The sequence below is a fragment of the Octopus bimaculoides genome, chromosome Z (genome assembly GCF_046866305.1).
Source record: "Octopus bimaculoides isolate indiv1 chromosome Z, ASM4686630v1, whole genome shotgun sequence".
Taxonomy (NCBI): Eukaryota; Metazoa; Mollusca; class Cephalopoda; order Octopoda; family Octopodidae; genus Octopus; species Octopus bimaculoides.
In genome coordinates, this window is record NC_142944.1 from 50,668,759 (window position 1) to 50,678,758 (window position 10,000).

The window sequence follows — 10,000 nt, forward strand, 5'->3', positions numbered from 1 at the left end:
TTATGATAACAATGATGATGATGACGATGATGATGATGTGTTGCTGTTGTTGCTGGTGATGGTGGTGGTGGTGGTGGTGCTGATGATGACATTATCATCGTTGGCTCTCCTGATGCTATCGCTGCTCTTTTATTGCAGTTGCTCTGTCTCTCTTGTCACTGCTGCTTTTGTTCTTGCTGTTGTCATTGCTGCTTCTACTGCTACTACTACTACTGCTACTACTACTGCTGCTGCCACTGATGTTGCTTCTGCTACTGATGCTGCGGCTTTTGTTTATATTGTTATCAACGCTGCTACTGCTGCTGCTGCTGCTGCTGCTGTTGTTATCATTCTTCTTTGTGTTATTACTGTTGTTATTCCTTTTCCGATTATTCTCAATATCATTATTATTCTTTTAGGCTTTTCTGTTGTTGTTGTTGCTGTTATTGTTAGTGTTTTGACAGTTGTTGGTGTTAGGTGTCTTGATTGACAGAATCGTTAATGAATCAGACAAAATGCCTTGTGGTATTTAATTGTGATTCTTTATTATTTGAATTCAAATCCTACTAAGATCAACTCTCTCTCTATCATTCTTTCCTATCATTCTCCCCACATATAAGGTACCAGTTATATACCAGGGTTAATTTAACCAACTAACTCCCTCCCGCCAAATTTCTGGCTTTGTGCTTATATTAAAAATAATTGTTACTGCTGCTGTTGCTGCTGCTGCTGCTAATGTTGCCATTCTCTCTGCTGACATGGTTGATATTACTTTCCTTGTTGCTTAAACTGAATTCTGCTCCGATCCAGCAGACCTACGATTGAAGAAGTTCCAACAATGACCATCCTAACTTTTTCCATCATCAACAATTTAACGTCTACTTTCCCATGGGTCAGAATGTATTTGTCGAGTCAGATTTTTTAATGAATGGATGTTCTTCCTGTCAACAGACCTCACTTGTTTCTATGCAAGGTAATATTTTTCCCATGTTTTACATAAAAGACTGGAAATGAACAACTTTACTTGCATTACAGAGACACTTGTTTACAATCATCATGTGATGTCTAGACAAGTATATACACAAACACACAACCTCACCACACACATCTATATATATATAGACACCTGTTGCCAACTCTTTTTCATCTTATAAGGGTAAATACCCAATCTTTTTCTGTTGGTCTCACAGCTAGACTTCCTTGTCTGTAAAAGGTGATATGCTATGCTTGAGAAGACCTGTCAAGTCAAGTGAAATCATAACCGTGACCGATGCCAGTGCTGTCTGACTGGCACCTATACTGGTGGCATGTAAAAAGTGCCATTCAAGTGTTGGGCCTCACAGAGGCAGTGACAGGTGAATGAGACCTTTGGTAATATACCATGCTTGTGTAGACCTGTTGGAGCACCTGGAGTCTTGTTGGCGCTCCTGGAGTCTTGTTGGAGCTCCTGGAGTCTTGTTGGAGCTCCTGGAGTCTTGTTGGAGCTTCTGGAGTCTTGTTGAAGCTCCTGGAGTCTTGTTGGAGCTCCTGGAGTCTTGTTGGAGCTCCTGGAGTCTTGTTGGAGCACCTGGAGTCTTGTTGGAGCTCCTGGAGTATTGTTGGAGCTCCTGGAGCCTTGTTGGAGCTCCTGGAGTCTTGTTGGAACTCCTGGAGTCTTGTTGGAGCTCCTGAGGTTTTGTTGGAGCTCTTGGAGCCTTGTGAGGTTGTAGTCATGGCTGATGCAGGTGTCACATCAATGGCACCCATGCCAGTGGCACATAAAAAGCACCCACTACACTCTTGGAGTGGTTGGCATTAGGAAAGGGATCCAGCTGTAGAAATCTTGCCAAATCAGATGGGAACCTGTTGCAGCTCTCCGGTTTACCAGTTTTCAGTCAAACCATCTGGCCCATGCCAGCATGGAAGGTGGACGTTAAATGATGATGATGATGATGACTGTACTACCTTTAAAAACAAGAAGAGTTGGTCTTTGATGGAAAGTCTTTGATCGTAGAACTGCTCAGCAAAGGCTGATCTGGGTTAATAAACAGCAACAACAACAACAACTACAGATATTTTCACTGTTGTTGTTATTGTTGATATTGTTGTTATTGTTGCTGCTTAAACAGTTTTTAGTCTTTGCCATGACTATAGTTATTGCTTTCATGTTTTGTCTTTGCTATTGTAGCTCAGAGTGTTGATGTAATTGTTACTGTCTTACTCTTCTAATATATTTCTGGAGTCTTGTTGGAACTCCTGGAGTCTTGCATGCATAGCAGGCTTACTACCTGCCGCCTATGGCACCATGCTATTCATTCTTATCAGCTATCTAATATTCTCTTGATTAGTCTTCTTCTTCTTCTTCTTCTTCTTCTTCTTCTTCTTCTTCTTCTTCTTCTTCTTCTTCTTCTTCTTCTTCTTATTATTATTATTATTATTATTATTATTATTATTATTATTATTATTATTATTATTATTATATGAAAACTCACAGCTTATGCTTTGTATGCTGGAAAGTGTCAGCTGTCCACAGCCAGCAGACTAAAGTCTGCTTCAAGAACCCTTTGAAGAATCCTTGCAGTTCCAAGCAATGCTGATTTTTGTAGGTGTTCTACCTTCACACTTGCACCGATCTTTTCTAGCCACGTTGGTAGTTGAGTGCTGATACTTCCAAGTGCACCAATTACTATTGGTATCACATCTGCTCTCCTCATTGACCACAATCTTCATATTTCCCACTTCAAATTGTCATAGTTGTACAGTTTGTCTTCTTTCTCATTGATCCTGTTGTCACCAGGGCATGCTATGTCGATTATCATGCATGTTCTTTCTTTTATTATTATTGTTATTATTATTATTGAGTGAGAGGGCAGGGCATGCCATCAAAGTGACACTGGGTTAAAATATACGAAGCCCATTATACCCATCATGACTACCCGTCTGATAAGGGTACATCAGGCACATGCATCACAACCATATGTGCGTGACATGGCGATCTCATATCAAGATAAACAGCGCATGACCTTGCAGGTGGGGCCCAGTTAGAATTTTCTTCAGGTTGAGTAGCCCATCCCACTCAAAAGGTCCCCGAATAAGGTTTGTTTAAGGATGTTGAGCAAAACACCCACGTTTCCAAAGGTGAATTATTCAAACTCCAAAGAACTCCTCTCAACACATGGCTATGATGCTCACCCACTACTTCTACTCATGATCAGAAATGCACATATCGTCAGCCAATAAGGGACATGCTCAACTGGTTAAGGTCAAACAACTGACAAGCAAATCTGTGGTATTAAGCAGAATATTTGCTGTAGCCCATCTTTTTATACCAAGACAAAACAATGTACATGATAACACTTCCAATCAGTTAAGTGTTATCATGTACATTATTATTATTATTATTATTATTATTATTATTATTATTATTATTATTATTATTATTATTATTACTATTATCACTATTATTATGTGATGAAAACTCACAGCTTATTTTGCTGGGTATGATGGAAAGTGTTCAAATGGTCCCTGAATAAGGGTTGTTTAAGAATATTGAACGAAACACTCATGTTTCCCGAGGCAAATTATCCAAACCCCAAAGAGTTCCTCTCAACATATGGCTCTGATACCCCACCCCCACTACTTATGCTCGTGATCAGAGATCGTCAGCCACCAAGGGACATGCTCCACTGGTTAAGGTCAAACAACTGACAAGCAAATCTGTAGTATTGAACAGAATATTTGCTGTAGCCCATCTTTTATACCAAGACTAAACAATGTGCATGATAACACTTCCATTCAATTAAGATCAGAAGCCATGAGAGCCACTGCCTGGTACTGCATCAGGGCATGTATTATTATTATTATTACTATTACTATTATTATTATTATTATTATTATTATTATTATTATTATTATTATTATTATTATTATTACCTGGCTTTCGTTGACATGGAGAAAGCCTTTGACAGGGTCCCCCGATCCCTTATCTGGTGGTCAATGAGGAAACTTGGGATAGAAGAATGATTAGTGAGAGCTGTGCGAGCCATGTACAGAGATGCTGCCAGTAAGGTGAGGGTTGGAAATGAGTACAGCAATGAATTCCAGGTAGAGGTAGGGGTCCACCAAGGTTCCGTCCTCAGCCCCCTCTTATTTATCATAGTCCTCCAGGCAATCACAGAGGAGTTCAAGACAGGTTGCCCCTGGGAGCTACTCTATGCTGATGACCTTGCCCTAATTGCGGAGTCACTATCAGAACTAGAGGAGAAGTTTCAGGTGTGGAAGCAAGGTCTAGAATTGAACGGCCTTAGAGTCAACCTAGCTAAAACCAAAATCCTAATAAGTAGGAAGGTAGATAAAACACAAACCCCTTCAGATAGATGGCCCTGCTCAGTATGTAGAAAAGGAGTAGGTAGTAACTCTATAAGATGTACCCGGTGCAAGCTATGGACACATAAGAGGTGCAGCAACATCAAAGGCAGGTTAACTAGGAAGTTAGTTTTTGTTTGTGGCAGATGTTCAGGTGCAATAAAAGCTGTAAACAAACAGGAAACAACTTCTATCTCATTCCAGGGTGAAAAACTAGAGGTAGTCGATAGCTTCTGCTATCTGGGCGACCAAGTTAGTAGTGGGGGTGTGTGCGCTGAAAGTGTAGCTGCTAGAATAAGAATAGCCTGGGCAAAGTTTCGAGAGCTCTTACCCCTGCTGGCGACAAAGGGACTCTCACTCAGAGTAAAAGGCAGACTATGACGCATGTGTACGAACAGCCATGCTACATGGCAGTGAAACATGGGCTGTAACTGCTGAGGACATACGTAAGCTCACAAGGAATGAATCCAGTATACTCCGTTGGATGTGTAATGTCAATGTGAATACCCGTCAGAGTGTAAGTATCTTGAGAGAAAAGCTGAACATTAGAAGCATCAGTTGTGGTGTGCAAGAGAGACGATTGCGCTGGTTTGGACATGTGGTGAGAATGGATGAGGATAGCTGCGTGAAAAAGTGCCACACCCTAACAGTTGAGGGAACCCGTGGAAGAGGTAGGCCCAGGAAGACCTGGGCTGAGGTGGTGAGGCAAGACCTTCGTACATTGGGCCTCACCGAGGCGATGACTACGGACCGAGACCTTTGGAAATGGGCTGTGCGTGAGAAGACCCGGCAAGCCAAGTAAGATCGTTGCCAGTGCCCCTGGACTGGTTCTTGTGCGGGTGGCACATGAGATGCACCATTTTGAGCGTGGCCGTTGCCAGTGCCGCCTGACTGGCTCCCGTAGGATTTTCGAGCGAGATCGTTGCCAGTGCCCCTGGACTGGCTTGTGCGGGTGGCACATAAAAGACACCATTTCGAGCGTGGCCATTGCCAGTATCGCCTGACTGGCCTTCGTGCAGGTGACACGTAAAAGCACCTACTACACTCTCTGAGTGGTTGGCGTTAGGAAGGGCATCCAGCTGTAGAAACTCTGCCAAATTTAGATTGGAGCCTGGTGTTGCCATCCGGTTTCACCAGTCCTCAGTCAAATCGTCCAACCCATGCTAGCATGGAAAGCGGACGTTAAACGATGATGATGATGATGATGATGATTACTATTACTATTACTATTATTATTATTATTATTATTATTATTATTATTAAGGCAGCAAGCTGGCAAAATCATTAGCATGCTGGGCAAAATGCTCTGTGATGACATTTTGTCCAATCTTTATACATTTCTGAGTTCAAATTATGTGGAACTGCTAGCCTTGTATCAAAATTTGACGCCAATACAAAAGTACCAATACAATAAGTACCACAAAGGTTGATTTAATTGAGTTTGAACTTAAGACATTGGAAATTCCACTAGCTCTATCTTGATTTAATTTCCTATCTGTTTTACTGGTATGTTACATCCCTGCCCCAAACTCAGTATATTACAGGTACTTTATTATTTTAAGTCAGAAATATGAAAGGGCAAAGTTAAACTTAACACAATTTGAACTCAGAATGTAAAAGATTGTAACTAAATTCCTCAATAACACCAACGTATGTTGGTGTTATTGTCAATGTTGCTACTGCTGCTGCTGCTGCTGTTGTTGTTGTTGCAATCAACTAGTTCTTGTCTGATCGCTAGAGTTAAGCATTACTGAGAGTCTAGTTAGTGCTTAAATTGGTGACCACTTAGGAAACTTAGGTGCTGTAAGTACTACCTTTTATATAAATTCAAGCAACAAGCTGGCAGAATTGTTAGAGTGTCTGCAAAATGCTTTGTGGTGTCTAGTCATGACACTTTACACTCCGAGTTCAACTTTACTTATCATTCCAAGGGGGCTGGTTAAATAATGTACCAGTCATGGAATTATGAGGATTAACTTACCCCACCCCCTCAAATTTGCTTACCAGTGAGTTTGCAAAATCATTAGCAACCTATTTCTACTGGCTTTTTATACTGGTTTCTGTTGTGTGTAAGTAGAACACCCCTATTGGTTGGCTCCTAATAGACTGTGCCACAATATAAATGGACATACGCAGAGAGCCTTCAGCGCGGAGTAAAGCCAAGAGTTGTGTATTGTCAAGGGTTATTACCAGTATCTTGAGTAGAATGATTTGGGAGGACATTATTATTATCCGTTAAATTTCAAATTTTGGCACAAGGCCAGCAATTTCAGAAGAAGGGGTAAGTCAATTACATTGATCCCAGGGTTTAACTGGTATTTATTTTATCAACCTCCAAAGGATGAAAGGTAGAATCACAGAATGTAAAAATGGACAAAATACTGTTAAACATTTTGTCCAGCATGCTGCCTTTCTGGCTCTTTAGATTCTGAGTTAAGGGATGACCTTGCCTTTTGTTCTTTCAAAGTTGATAAAATAAGTACCAGATGAGAACAGGGGTCGATGTAATTGATTAGCCCCCGCTCCTAAAATTTCAGGTTATGCGTCTACAATAGAAAGAATTATATTCTTTGTGGTCGTTACTGGCGTTTTTACTGTTCCTACCATTGTTAGGGTAGTGGATTTGCAGAGATGTCAAACCATCAGAGAAAATGCTTTACTATAATTACTCCAGTTCTTCTGAGTTCAAATTTCACCAAATTCAACTTTGCATTGCATCTTTCTGGAATCAATAAAATTAAAGAACTAATTAAATGCTGGGATTGATGTAATCAATGAACCCACCCATTAGCAAACTTCAGGCTTTGTGCTTATGTAAGACACAATTGTGAAGATGCATGACTCAGTGGTTGGAGCACCGAGTTCACAATCATGAGGTAGTGAGTTCAATTCCTGGATCAGGCTGTCTGTTGTGTTCTTGAGCAAGACACTTTATTTCATGTTGCTCCAGTTCACTCAGCTTTAGAAATTAAATGCAATGTCACAAGTGCCAAACTGTATTGGCCTCTTTGCCTTTCCCTTGGATAACAATGATGACATGGAGAGGAGAGGCTGGTATGCATGGGCGACTGCTGGTCTTCCATAAACAACCTTGCCCAGACTTGTGCCTTGGAGGGGAACTTTCTAGATGCAATCTCATGATCATTCATGACCGAAAGGGGTGTTTACCCTTTACCCTAGGTACATATAATGGCATGGAGAGGGGAGGCCGGTATGCATGGACGACTGCTGACTGCTGGTCTTCCATAAACAACCTTGCTTGGACTTGTGCCTCAGAGGGGAATTTTCTAGGTGCAATCCCATGGTCATTCATGACTGAAGGGGTCTTTAGTTTTTTACCATTTTTAAGACACAATTATTGTTGTTTCAGATGAAACTGTTATTTTTGTTGTCTCAGCCCTTGCTGTTTTTATCATTCTTATAGTAGTTTAACCTAAGGTCAACATTTGTCCAGTAGACTTATGAGCAAAAATATTCCCGCTCAGAAAATTCTATTTTTACCTGGTACAATGCATCTAAAATTGGATTATCCAGTATGGCCTTCTATTTTACATATGTTATCTCAGGGATATTTGGTTGCTATTTCTAGTAGGTTGCTATTGTTAGTACAGATGTTACTATTGTTGTTATTGTTGCACTCCCTGCAGGATACAGTAGCACAGCATCAACAATCTCAGCAGCACCGTTTGGCCACTGACTGTGCTCATACCATCTCCACACTGATACTCCTGTCCCACTCATCTCTTCATCCCCCAACACCCAAACCCACCCCAGGCCCAGCATAAATCACCACACCCAATCCTTACTTCCTTCAAAAAGCAACTCGCTGGTCAAGAATGTCGTTAAAAATTAATTAGCCTCATCAGTACATGATGCCAGTTATGCAAATTATGCTAATTTAGCTCTGAATTCAGGATTTATATATATATTCGTTCATCGTTTAACGTCCGCCTTCCATGCTAGCATGGGTTGGACGATTTGACTGAGGACTGGTGAAACCGGATGGCAACACCAGGCTCCAATCTAATTTGGCAGAGTTTCTACAGCTGGATGCCCTTCCTAACGCCAACCACTCAGAGAGTGTAGTGTGTGCTTTTACGTGTCACCCGCACGAAAACGGCCACACTCGAAATGGTGTCTTTTATGTGCCACCTGCACAAGAGCCAGTCCAGGGGCACTGGCAACGATCTATATATATATATATATATATATATATGTATACACACACTCACACAGACACACACACACACACACACACACACACACACACACACACACACACACACACACACATACACACATATATATATATATATGTATATATAATTGAGACCTTGGCATTATGTCATGCTTGAGAAGAAGACCTATGAAGTCAAGTAAAGTTGTGGCAGAGACCGATGTCATGTAAATGGCACCCGTACCAGTGGCACATAAAAGCATCCATTACACTCTTAGAGTGGTCGGTGTTAGGGAGGGCATCCAGCTGCGGAAGCCATGCCAAATCAGACTGGAGTTCTGGTGCAGCCTTCCAGCTAGCCAGCTCTGGTCAAACCATCCAACCCATGCCAGCATGGTCAATGGATACTAAATGGTGATGATGATGATGATGATGACGACAACGACGACGATGATGATGACGACAACGACGACGATGATGATGATGATATATTTTCATCTTTTTGTCAGGATGGCAGGTTGTGCTCATACACTTTTGCAAATCCTTCAGAAGTGGTGGGGAGGAGTGGAGAAGGTATCCTCAACCCAGAATCCTGGCACAAACACTTGCAGTAGAGTGGATTCCACTAAACACACACACACACACACACACACACAAGAAGCCAAGAAGCCAGATAATGTTAAACCAGGTAACAAGGTTAAATCTACCATGCATGCAGGTTATAGCTGGGATTGGACTCAGAACACAAAGAGACAGAACAAATACAGTGCAAGACATCCAACCCACTAGATATTACAGGTACCTACATCTTTACAGTTCAACCAATCCATTGCCTTAAATTGATATTGTTTTGTTTTTTCTTTAATCAAGTCCAGAAGGATGAAAGGTAAATTTTATCTTGGTAAGACTTGAACTCAAGAAACATCTACAGTTAGAAGAAATACTGTATAGCATTCTGCCAATTTGTGTGTATTATAAATAGCCATATGCTTATATATTCTTTATGTGGACAGGAAGTGAGTAAGCCTGTCTCTGATGAAATGCTAATAAATGTTAAAACTAGTTATATCAATCTCTCTTTTTTTTTTGTTCTGGCAAAACCTGTGGTGTAGCCACTTTGTTTATTTAACACAGCAAGGCTGAAATTGTATGTTTACAAACAACACATCCTTGCTTGCAAGGTTTACCATACGTTCAACATATACATAGAAGTGTGTTTGTGTGTATATGTGTCTCTTGGTGCGTCTCTGTGTGTATTATACACACACACATAAAGTAGAAATTTACTATATATACATATATATTTATTTATTTATTTGTGTGTGTTTACGTCTGTATGTTTTTTGTCTGTAAGTATTTGTATATAAGTGTATATGTATATATGCATATATGTGTGTGTATGTGTAATACACACATAAAATAGAAAATTACTATATATACATACATATATATTTATTTATTTATTTATTTATGTGTGTTTATGTCTGTGTGTTTTTTGTC